At 41.3% G+C, this 12947-nt stretch overlaps 1 protein-coding gene across 1 annotated transcript in view; it reads right to left on the bottom strand.

Annotated features, from left to right (window-relative positions):
* Positions 1 to 12947, bottom strand: part of ASTN1 (astrotactin 1) — a 5143480-nt gene that overhangs the window by 471209 nt on the left and 4659324 nt on the right. The window lies entirely within an intron of this gene.

Genomic DNA, 12947 nt, shown 5'->3' on the forward strand with positions numbered 1-12947 from the left:
CAGCTAGATTTGTTACTAGTAATCATGTCCATTTACCTTTTCAATTTCTATGTCTGTAATGTGTGTCTACCTTTTAAATTTGTGTCTCAAATATCCTGTAAATATCTTGTAACGTCCCCACGCTGGGCCAGTAATCAAGGAGTCTGAATCCTCACTGACACTGGAGAGGGCCGTTCACTTGGAATACAAATGGATACACACAGTATTTCTAGATGCAGACCTCTCTGCATCAAGCAGAATTCCTCTTAAGAGCACAAAGGGCACACACTCAGCCCAGGGTCTGGGTGCCTCTGTCTGTCACCCTCCAGGGTCTGGGTGCCTCTGTCTGTCATGCTCCAGGTCCCTAATAAGATCCCCCACTGACACAGCTGTAGGGTTATGTCCTAAGCCATGTGTTCAAGCCAAGTCCTCCAACACCCTCTCTGTGAAACCAGTGCTTCATGTCCCTGCTCCAAGTAATTGACACACACACTCATTGAGATTTAATTTTCAAACACACACACACACACACACACACACACACACACACACACACACACACACACACACCTGGGAAAGGATGGGACAGATTATCCACTCTACCAACTTTGCCCAGACTATAAGATAGATTCATTGCCACCAGTCAGTTACTATAAGGTTCTTAAAAGGCTATCTAATTATGCTGAGTGAAGTTAATATTAATGCAAATGGTAATGTTGACCAAGCAGCAAAGCTTTCAGGAGTGGCCACAGTTATTGCCAAATAAATATATGCAAATACTCTCAAAACTTATTTTCTAAAAAGGATGAGCCACAACTAAAAGTTTAAATATATTTAATAATATATAATAAAAGAACAAGAAAATACTAAATAGCTATTTACAGTAAACACCACAGATTCAGCCACAGGGAATATTAAAATAACACTGATGGAAAGTTTCACACAGTTATAGAAAGACAGTATTTAGCTAGTCTCACTATCTATTCCTGACTGGCTGAAAGAATTACTGTTCCTAATTACTAAATAGAGCAAGGCAAGACGGGTGAGTGGTCCTTGCTGGCAGATCAAAGACAGAACACAGAATGGTCCTGAGACTTCACTCTCCTATAATATTAAAACATTATTTCTGTACAGAATGACATCACACATCACTAGAAGCTACCAGGGTTTAGCACCTATGTGCTACAATACACACAGATAGAGCATTGTTCAGATGTGGTGCAGCTGCTGGAAGTCATAAAACCATTCCATTCTTCCTACAGGAGATGCATTTTATTTTATAGAACAGACAATGCGTCTCAGGCTCCATTCAAAACTGTGGGACAGCATCTTTATTGCTTAAGCCATAAAGTAATTTAATTTCAAGAATATTTTTCCAAAGTCTGGTAGATTAACCTCTTCCCTTTCAGTATATGCTGTTACAACATAAACATTTAATTCACTTACAATAATTCATGCACATTTCCTTTCCTTCCAGCAGGGCACACTGTTGATACATTTTAATAAAAGCAAACCTACAAATACATTTTAAGCATAAGCATTTGTACATATCAGTTTGATATACAAATGACATATAATTATTTACAAAATTCCATCTAGCTGTGCTGGTATATATTACAAACAAATCCACTGACCTACTTTTCCTAGCATGGCTGGCAGTACCTCCTATCATCACATCTCTCTTCCCTTTGAAAACTCAAGCTAGTTTTTCAAGTGTCCCTTGAGAAGCTTTGCTTGAAAGGAATGACCCCATCTTGGAATGCATTATCCCATACCCTGTCTTGAGATACCATCTGCCTTGGCATTGCTAACCCCAATACAGTGCTGCACCATCATATCATATGCCTGCAACCCTAGGCTCCACCATAGTAACATGTGATTTTGCTGGCTGGCTCCCTGTAGTCATAGATCCCCCTCAGACTCTTCCTGCCTCCTACTGCAAATATTTAGCACCAGAGCCTCCCTATCATAGCAAGGGTTCATCATGTTAACATGGTACAATTTATGCTCCTGCCTAGCAATTCTACCACGTAGTTAACTTTACTGACTTTCCTTACCACTTTAAAGAGTCCCTCCCAAGCTGCCTGCAGCTTATTGTGTCTGACAGGAATAAGAATCATCACCTGCTGCCCCAAAGCATACTCTCTGGCTTAAGCATTCCTGTCATACGAGACCTTTTATTGCTGTTGGGTTCCTGCCAGGTTCTCTAGAGCAAAGTCCATGAGCTCCCTGAGCCCTGCACTAAGCTTTAGGACATATGCCACAACAAACTCCTTGTGGATTCACACACACCCTTCCACTCATCACCAATCAAATCTGAAGGTCCTCTAACCATATGCCTATAGAGCAACTCAAGTTGTGTAAAACCTGTGGATTCCTGGGGTGCCTGTCTGTAAGCAAAAAGTAGATGGGACAAATATTTGTCCCACTGTCTCTTAAACTAGTCTGTAAATGCCCGTAGCAAAGTCTTTAGTGTAGAGTTTAAACTCTCCACAAGACCATTAGTTTGGGGATGGTAGGGAGTGGTCTTAAAGTGCTTCACCCCACAGTGCTTCCACAGACAAGTCAGCAGGTCTGACATAAAATTGGCACCTCTGTCAGTTGGTATTTTTCTTGGGAAACGTACCTTGCTGAAAACCTCTAGAAAATCATTTGCCACCTTCTCTGCCTTAATGGAGGACAGATGCACTGCCTCAGCATGTCTAGTTGAATAATCTACTACCACCAGGATACACTTTTTTCCTGTGGAGCCTGGGGTACTCAGAGGCCCCATAATATCCATAGCTACCCTCTGAAATAGCTCCTCAATCACAGGCAAAGGCATCAAAGGAGCTTTGACCTTGTCTCCTGCCTTGCCTACTTTTTGGCACTGCTCACATGTCCTGCAGTACCCTGTTACATCCCTTGCAAACCCAGGCCAATAAATGGTCTGCATAATATGTCTCTTGGCACTCTTTATACCCATATGACCTTCAAAATGAATGTCATGGGCTATGGCTAGAAGTGTCAGAAGTTAGGCTCTAGGCACTACCAACTGCTGTATTACCTCATCCTCTAGCCCTCCCTCATGGGTCCACTCTCTATGCAGTAAGCCTTTGTTCCAGTATACAGATTCCCCTTTTCCTTGAGAATCAGCTGCCTATATAGCTACCTCCCTTAAGCCTCTTAGTGAAGGGTCTGAGGGCTGAGACCGTCTTAGCTCTACTTTTGTCATGCTTCCCAGCTACCCTTCCAAAGGAAGTCTGATATCCTCTGACAGCAGTGCCTCACTGTCAGCTTGGGTACTACCACTCACCTCTGCCCTTGCAGTAACTCTGTCCAAAGGACCATCAGCACCTACCAGCAGCTGTGGCCCACCTTTAGGTTCACTGCTACAGGGTAGCTCCCTCCCTGAATAGTCACCTCACCAGCCCTGGCTTCAGGTGTGGTGTCTGTCTGGGACTCCAAAGTGACCAGACCTACAAACCTGTCTCCAAGCCTGACTGTATGTAACTGCATGCACACAATGTTCTGCATTATGAAAATCATTCCCTACCAAGACATCTTCAGGGTATCCTCAAACATACCTACTTGCTTGCTTCCTTTTCCACCCTACCAATCAAGGTGAACCCTGGCCAAAGGCATTTGGAATGGGGTCCCTCCTAAAGGTCTGACTAGAGTGGACTGGACAAGCAACTACTAATCCTCTTTAACCACTGCAGGCTTCACAATTTTTTGTCAGAAGCTGTGTCTCTCTTGGCAGCGGTCTGTTTTTCATCCACTGATATAGGATATAGCCTCCTGTGATAGTTTGGTAGCCTTGTTGTCTCCAGAAAACTTATCACTGGCATACTGTTATTCCCACTTGCTGGCTCCTCCAAGTTTTGTTTCCTACCTTGCATCCATCGAAATCGCTATGCTACATGGTCTCCCTGGTTACATTTAAAACATTTAACCCTTGATCTTGCCCGTTTCCCTGAACTAGTGGCTTCCCTGGTTACTGGCAGAGTCTGTTGGGGTGGTTTAGGCTGCCCATTATGGGTTCCCTTATATCCATGTGCAGCACTTGGTATCTCTATCCTGTGCAGTGACACCCTGCTTGTTAATTAAAGATCCCCTTTCTTCCACAGCTCACCTGCAGAGTTACATTCTCAGTTTGCCAACCAGATTCTCATGTCCTCAGGCAAAGTGTTAAGGGCTTGTTCCCTCACCAAAAGGTCTGCCAGCCCTCCAAAAGTGGTTACCTGTCACACACTCACCCACCTATGATAATAAGTGCTTAACCTACCAATATAACCACACACACTTTCATCTGCCTTGTATCCATGCTCACAAAACTTTTCTCTGTAAGCTTCAGGTGTTAACTTAAAGCATTCAAGTAAACATTTCTTGACTTTTTCATAGTTTAGACAATTTTGAAACAGCAGTTACAGCTTTACCATTAAGTAAGGGGGTCCAGAACCGTACTCAGAGCCTTTGGTCAACATTATACTGTTTACATACCCATTCAAATATTTGAATAAAATTATCAAAAGTATCACTCCCTGTAAATTCTGGAAGAAATTTACTGAACTTTGTTGCTTCTGGGGTTTGGTTATTCACTTCCCATTACCTTCACAACCCTGATGAAGTCAGCACTGCTTCTCCTTTTCTTTAGCCTCCAAAGACCACAGTCTCTCTCTTTCTTCAGTCTCCAAACGCCACAGTCTATCTGCTGATTTGAATTCCAAATGTTTGGCCTCCAGTTCAAGTCTCTTTAACTCCAGATGGATTTTTAAGTCCTGTAAGGAATAGCTTAACTGCCCTGTTTATGAGGGCTACAAATTCCCATCAACAGACTGGTCATCCTTTTGGTTGCTGGTCTGAGCTGCGACTAACACTGAAATCATTTCCTCTTTAGTCAGGATGGCATACACAAGTCCTTTGGCTTTGCACACCTTGGCCAATTGGTTCTTTGCCGGCGTACCATAATCCTCTGTTGAGATTTTTGCCTGCTCTCCCTGACTAAACTAAACTAACAAATAAATAAATAAATGAATAAAACCGTTGTGATATGAAACTCTGGATGTCTGCCTTGTGGCACACCTTTACTGACAACTGCTTACAGGTTCAGAAGTTCAATATCCACCCCACTGCTCACCAATATGTGATGTCCCCACACTGTGCCAGTGATGAAGGAGCGAGCCTGAATCTTCACCATTGACACTGGAGAGGGATGATCAAATGGATACACTCAGTATTTCTAGATGCAGACCTCTCTGCATTAAGTAGAATTTCCCTTAAGAGCACAAAGGGCACACACTCGTCCCAGGTCTGGGTGTCTCTGTCTACCTCCTGGTCCCCAATAAGACTCCCTACTGGCACAGCTGTAGGCTTAGGTCCTCAGCTGAGTGTTCAAGCCAAGTCCTCCACCACCCTCTCTGTGAAACCAGTGATTTGTGTCCCTGCTCCAAGTAACTGACACATGCACTCTTTGAGATTTAATTTTCAGACACACACACACACACACACACACACACACAGGCACACCTGGGAAAGGCTAGCACAAATTACCTGCTCTACCAACTTTGCCCAGGCTATAAGGCAAATTCACTGCACCCAGTCAGTTACTATAAGGCTCTTAAAAAGGGTATCCATTTATGCTGACAGAAGTTAATATTAATACAAATGGTAATGTTGGCCAAGCAGCAAAGCTTTTATAAGTGGCCAGAGTTATTGCCAAATAAATATATGCAAATACTCTCAAAACTTAAATATTTTCTAAAAAGGACCAACCACAATGAAAAGTTTAAATATATTTAATGATAAATAATAGAAGAACAAGAAAAATACTAAATATCTACTTACAGTAAACACCAGAGTTTCAGCACAGGGAATATTAAAAATAACACTGACAGAAAGTTTCACACTGTTATAAAAAAAACAATATTTAGCTAGTCTCACTATCTATTCCTGACTGACAAAAAGAATTACTGTTCCTACTTATTGAATAGAGCAAGGCAAGAGGGGTGAGTGGTCTTTATCAAATCCCAGACAGAATACAGAATACTCCTGAAACTTCAGTCTTTTCTAATATTAAAACATTATTTCTGTACGGAATGACATTGTATACATCTGGTCATCTGACTCTGTTTTCTGCACTATCCCCCATCACTAGAAGCTACCAGGCTTTAGCACCTATATGCTGCAATACACACATATAGACCATTGCTCAGTATTGTAACTGCTGGAAATCATAAAATGATAAAACCATTCCACTCTTCCTACAGGAGCTACAACCTATTCTCTAGCACAGACATTGCATCTCTGGCCCCATTCAAAGCTGTGGAATAACATTTTTATATCTTAACCCATAAAGTAATTTAATTTCAAGAATATTTTTCCAAAGTCAGGTGGATTAACCTCTTCTCTTCCAGTATATGCTGTTACAGTGTATACATTTAATTCAGTTACAATGATACATGTACATGTATTTTCCTTCCAGCAGGGCACACTATTGATACATTTTAATTCAAGCAAACCTCACAAGTACACTTTCAGAATGAACAAGCAGCTGCATAAATCAGTTTGATATGCAAACGGCATACAATTATTTACAAAATTCCAGCTAGCTGTGCTAGCGTATGTTACAAATCCTCTGCCCTAATTCTCCTGGCATGGCTGGCAGTACCTCATATTGTGACATATGTATGCTGCAATTGTAGAAGCATATTTACTAAAACCTATGCTTTATGCATTACATATCTTTACCTTTGCATACCCTGTCAGTGTCTTTTTAACTTTCTAATGTACAGTAATTGATATGTAATGTGCACGGTATTCTGTAAATTAATTAATTAAAAAATTATGCCTGACCTGGCACACCATGAGTATATTAAATAACTATTGCTCCTTATTCTTTAGATTACTTATCTTAATAAGCCTGTTACAAATAATTTTGTCACTTTTCCCTTAAAACTAATGACTGAATAATGTGAGGTGTGATGTAATTACATGCTGTAAACTTGCTAGTAATGCTGTTAGAAATGTATAACTGGTATGAATGTTAAATTCTGAAATCTGACTGGAATGTACTATACTGAACTCATAACTGACACATAATTATACTGAACATTTGAAACAGCTATGTATAAATGTTATACTCTGGAAAGTTACTAAACTAATATTAAAGAAAAACCTTTTCTAACAGTACTGTATGAACATGTATAAAAATATAAACTGAAATCTGGCAAATGTTTTATTCTGGAAACTAAACTATTTGTAAAGGAATACCTTTTTTCTGTTAGTATCATTTGAAAATAGACAAAAACATAAACTGAAAACTAACACTGCTATACCATTGTCTAGAAACATAAATTGAAATTCTAAATACTTGCCTTAACTCTAATCTGCATAAACGCACATCTGTTGTACACACATTTTAACTCTTAAAGAATGCTTTTTTTAAATAACTGAAACATATTTACTGAATCAGTACTGAATAAACAAACACTGAAGAAAAACCAATCCCCAGGACTTAATAAAATCCATGTAGACACCGTGTAGAGCCTACATGAATTGTATCCATATCCCTGGTTCCCCCTCAGCGTCATGAATATTAAAGACGATGCACCGCTGAGGGAAGACCACAGGAACTGGAATACTGAATCCATGTAGAAAGTGTAGAGGCTACTCATGGTTGTGGATGCCGGGTTAGATGTTATGTACAGGGTGAGGCTCCCTGTAAAGCTTCCAGCTACTGCTGAAATGCTGTGAAATGTTTTAAATGTGGAATATTTTATTTTCATGGATTTTTGTTTTAATTGCTGTATGTTTGCGCAGAGTGAAGCAATGACAAGCTGTGCTTACATGTACACAGCTGACACCCTGTTACACATAGAAAAATAGAAACTGGATGTAATTAATCATAATTATTTTTTTTTCTTTTTCTTTTTTTTTTTCAATTGCCGTTTGCATGGCACGGCACAGAGTGCAGCACAGCCGAGTGGTGCTTAAACATCCATAACCAACACCTGCCATACATCTAAAAATAAAAAAGGATGTAATTAATTATTTATTTATAGGTTTGTTTAAGCATGTTTACATGGTTTGGCAAAGTGGTCAGCAATGCTAACAGGTAGCCTAGTAGGATATGTGAAGGTGTACCAGTTTTCATAATACCAGGTAGCTAAATGGGTAGAGTTATGGCCTAATATGTAGTAGGTCCGGGTTCAAGTCCATAGCACTCATAATATGTTTGTAATATAATGTTCTTTTTAGTTTAACTGAAACCCAAAATTGCTACATTTGGTAGTGCTGCACGGTACCAAGCACTGCTTAAACACGTTAACGGCTACTACTGTTTGCGAGCTGCTAAGCTTGTCTAAAACCACAGTTGTGTGAGTTTATGCTCTGCTCAGCTGGTTTGTGCATGGCAAGCAATGTGGCTCTTTTTTAATGTTGCTCACTGAAATGTAAGGGAGTGAAAACAACCTATATTAAGGTCAATAGGCAGGAATTCTGCACCATTCCTTGGAGTCTTATCATCTGTTGATATGGCAGAGGGTGCTGGTGAGGGTGCAAACCTTTGGGCACAGAGATAGGGTGTGCAGGAGTCCAGGGACTTTGCTGGGCTCCTGGTAACAAATTATGAACCCTGGCTGATGCAGGGTAGCTTCCAGGGTTCAGAATGTAAGGTGGAGGCCTGGAACCAGTTGGTCAGGAAACTCACCAGTGCTACTGGTATTCCCTGCACAGATGAACACTTTTCCCACCATTATGATGATCTGAAGAGGAGAAGGAAGGGAACCTTGGACACTTGGGTCCAAGAGGCAAGAGCAGGGCATGCCCCACAGATATGTAAGTATGTTTTCCACTGTTTTACTAAAATGCAAGATGAATGCCTACAAAACCATACTATGTAATGGTCTGCTTCTCTCCCAACAGCTGCAGCTAAGAGGGCTCACAATGTTGAGTCCCATGCCAGGTGCCTGGCCAAGTTACACCATGCAAGTGGTAAGTACAGATTTATTATGCTAATTGTAGTGCAATAAGCAAGAAAAAGTAAAACATTTACTGCAATAAAGTATACACAATAAAAACTGTAGTGCAATAAATGGGCAAGTAGAGCTGTAGTGCAATAAATGAACAAGAATAAGTGTATTGCAATAAACAATACCAATAACAGTAAGCAAAATGGTGTACAGCAGGATTGTGTTGTCATAACCATTGCAGTAGAGCTGTATGCATTGTTTGTCTATGGCAAGGTTGCTGCAGTCAAGTGTAACACTGTAATAGTTGTAAAATGCAAAACTAATATCAGTCACATATGCTCTCTGTTTCACCTGCTTCAGATAATAAAGGTATATGGGTGAGGTAGTCTACTCTATGGGGAGATATTGTATGTGGACTTCACAGTAATTTACCAGCAATACCAATAAAGTGTAAAGCAGCATTGTTGACTACTAAATAAATCTGTCTTAATGTATGCAGTATGGCTGTATTCCATGCATGTGTGTTCTACTGTTACTGCAGTCACGTATAACACTGTTATAGTTCTAGAATGCAAAATGAATGGCGTGTAATATGTATAGCTCAACTCATAGTATGGTTCAAGGTTGTCTGCAGGCCAGTATCTGTCACACAATGCTCTCATTTTCTCCCACTCCATGAAAAAAGGTATATGTTTGAGGTAGCCCATGTTAAGCGCAGATAATGTGTTTAGATATCACAGACACTTATCAGCAATACCAATAAAGTGTTAAGCAGCCTTGCTGATTCCTAAATATATCTGTCTAAGTATCTCCAGTATGGCTGTATTCCTTGCATGCCTGTACTACGTTGCTACAGTCAACTGTTACATTATTTGCAGATGTCCCCTGCAGTCACAGCCATTGGGTTCTATTCCCATGCCTGCCAACTAAGGCATGACGGCTGTCTAGTTTATGTAGTGCACGCAAACATGCCTTTCAAGTGTCACAACTTCTTGTAATGTAATTAAAACTGCCTAATCTGTCTGTCACAGGAGCACCAAAAAATTATTACCTGGAATGCAATGTATTACCAAATCAGCTTACAGAACACCTTGGTAGTTATACAAGTCCACATTATGTGAAATTGTTCTGTGTAGTTGTGTACCTGCATTTGTTATTGCTTGGCCCACAATGACCGATGTAAACAGCTTGAGAGGCATGTACATGCTACATCAGCTATAGGAGAATTATAGTCACTGTGCTCAAAACTGACACTACACACCAGTAGAGTATTTCTTATTAGTGTTTTTAGGGATATAATCTGCATTGCCAGTAATGGAATTTTTTCTCTCTCCCCCCACCCCTTATCTTCATTTATTTATTATTTATTATGATTTAATATTAACATCATTTGTTAAACTAACTATATTTTGGTAAAATGTGATTTATTATTGTTATGTGTTATTATGATTCAATACTAACATATATTTTGTTATACTGTTTTGTTGGCATTATGGTTCTTACTGGCATGCTGTTAACATACTGACTGTTATGTTACTAAATCTTGTGTTACATAATTTGCATTAAAATGTATTTGGATTAATAACTATGCTGTTCCATTCTGTTAATACAATGGTTTGGTTATTACTAACCTTAACTTCTTCTCTTCCGGCTGTTCCCGTTAGGGGTCACCACAGTGGATCACCTGTGTCCATTTCTTCCTGTCCTCTGCATCTTGCTCTATCACACCAACTACCTACATGTCCTCTCTCACCACATCCATAAACCTTATCTTAGGCCTTCCTCTTTTCCTCTTACCTGGCAGCTCCATCCTTAGCATCCTTTTCCCAATATACCCAGCATCTCTCCTCAGCACATGTCCAAACCAACGCAATCTCACCTCTCTGACTTTGTCTCCAAACAATCCAACCTAAGGTGATCCTCTAATATACTGATTCCTAATCCTGTCCATCCTTGTCACACCCAGTGCAAATTTTAACATCTGTAACTCTGCCACCACCAGCTCTGACTCCTGCCTTTTTGTCAATGCCACTGTCTCCAACCCATACAACATAGCTGGTCTCACTACCCTTTTGTAGATCTTCCCTTTCACTCTTACTGGTACCTGTCTTTCACAAATCACTCCTGACACTCTTCTCCACCCATTCCACCCTGCCTGTACTCTCTTATTTATCTCTCTTCCACACTCACCATTACTGTTGATCCCAAGTACTTAAACTCATCCAGCTTCACCAGCCCTACTCCCTGCATCCTCACCATTCCTCTATCCTCCGTCTCATTCACACACATATATTCTGTCTTTGTCCTGCTGACCTTCATTCCTCTCCTCTCTAGAGCATATCTCCACCTCTCCAGGGTCTCCTCAACCAGGTCTCTACTCTCACTACAGATCATAATGTCATCTGCAAACATCATAGTCCATGGCGCCTCCTCTCTGATCTCATCTGTCAACCTGTCCATCATCATTGCAAATAAGAAAGGGCTCAGAGCTGATCCTTGATGTAATCCCACCTCCACCTTAAATGCATATGTCACTCCCACTGCAGACCACACCACTGTCACACTACCCTCATACATATTCTGTACCACTCTTACATACTTCTCTGCCATTCCCAACTTCCTCATACAATACCACAACTCCTCTCTAGGAACCTTATCATATGCTTTCTCCAAGTCCACAAAGACACAATGCAACTCCTGACCTTCTCTATATTAATCCATCAATACTCTCAGAGCAAACATTGCATCTGTAGTGCTCTTTCCCAGCATGAAACCATACTGTTGATCACTAATCATCACCTCTCTTCTTAACCTAGCTTCTACTACTCTTTCCCATAACTTCAAGCTGTGACTGATCAGTTTTATCCCTCTGTAGTTACTACAGCTCTGCACATCACCCTTATTCTTAATAATAGGTACCAACACACTTTTTCTCCACTCCTCAGGCATTTCATTAAACAATCTGGTTAAAAACTCCACTGCCATTTCTCATAAGCACCTCCATGCTTCCACTGGTATGTCATCTGGACCAACAGCCTTTCCATTCTTCATCCTTTTCATAGCTGTCCTTACTTCCTCCTTGCTAATCTGTTTCACTTCCTGATTCACTTTCCCCACATCATCCAACCTTCTCTATCATTCTCTTCATTCATCAGCCCCTCAAAGTACTCTTTCCATCTGTTCAAAACACTCTCCTGACTTGTGAGTATGCTTCCCTCACTATCCTTTATCACCCTTACCTGATGCACATCTTTCCCAGCTCGGTCCCTCTGTCTAGCCAATCAGTACAGGTCCTTTTATCCCTCTTTAGTGTCCATCCTTTCATACACCTCTCCATATGCCTTATCCTTAGCCTTCACCACCTCTCTCTTTGCCATGCTCATCTCCTTATACTCCTGTCCACTTTCTTCATCTCTCTGACAATCTCACTTCTTCTTCACTAGCCTCTTCCTCTGTATACTCTCCTGTACTTCCTCATTCCACCACCAGGTCTCCTTGCCCTCCTTCCTCTGTCCAGATGTCACACCAAGCACCTATTTAGCTGTCTCCCTTACCATCTCTGCTGTAGTTACCCAGCTATTTGGTAACTGTTCACTGCCCCCCAGTGCCTGTTTTAACTCTTCCCTGAACGCCACCTCACAATCACCCTTTTACAACTTCCACCAGCAAGTCAAGGTTCCGGCTGATCCACCTGCCTTGCCTCCTTTGGATGTAGCACTGGGTCCCAGCATGTCTGGGACACAGACTGATGGTGCTCCCTCTGCTGCCGCTGCACTACCTATGGTGTCTGGTAGTACTGCCCCATGAGATGGGGATCGGCCCCCCTCTGGACGTGGTGATGGAGGAGTTGTCACCCAGACTGAGCTGCCAGTTCCTGTGTGCAGGATTGTCTATAGTGGGTTTGACCATCATCTGCACTGGATTGAGGACATGATGGCCAAGCTGGTGGGGCAGCCTCATCTCAGTGCCCAGCCTCCACCACTGTCAACCCTGGGCAGTGAAGGAACAGTGCTGACA

This window comes from Protopterus annectens, chromosome 10.part0 (assembly GCF_019279795.1).
Source record: "Protopterus annectens isolate FY-2018-M chromosome 10.part0, PAN1.0, whole genome shotgun sequence".
Classification (NCBI taxonomy): Eukaryota; Metazoa; Chordata; order Ceratodontiformes; family Protopteridae; genus Protopterus; species Protopterus annectens.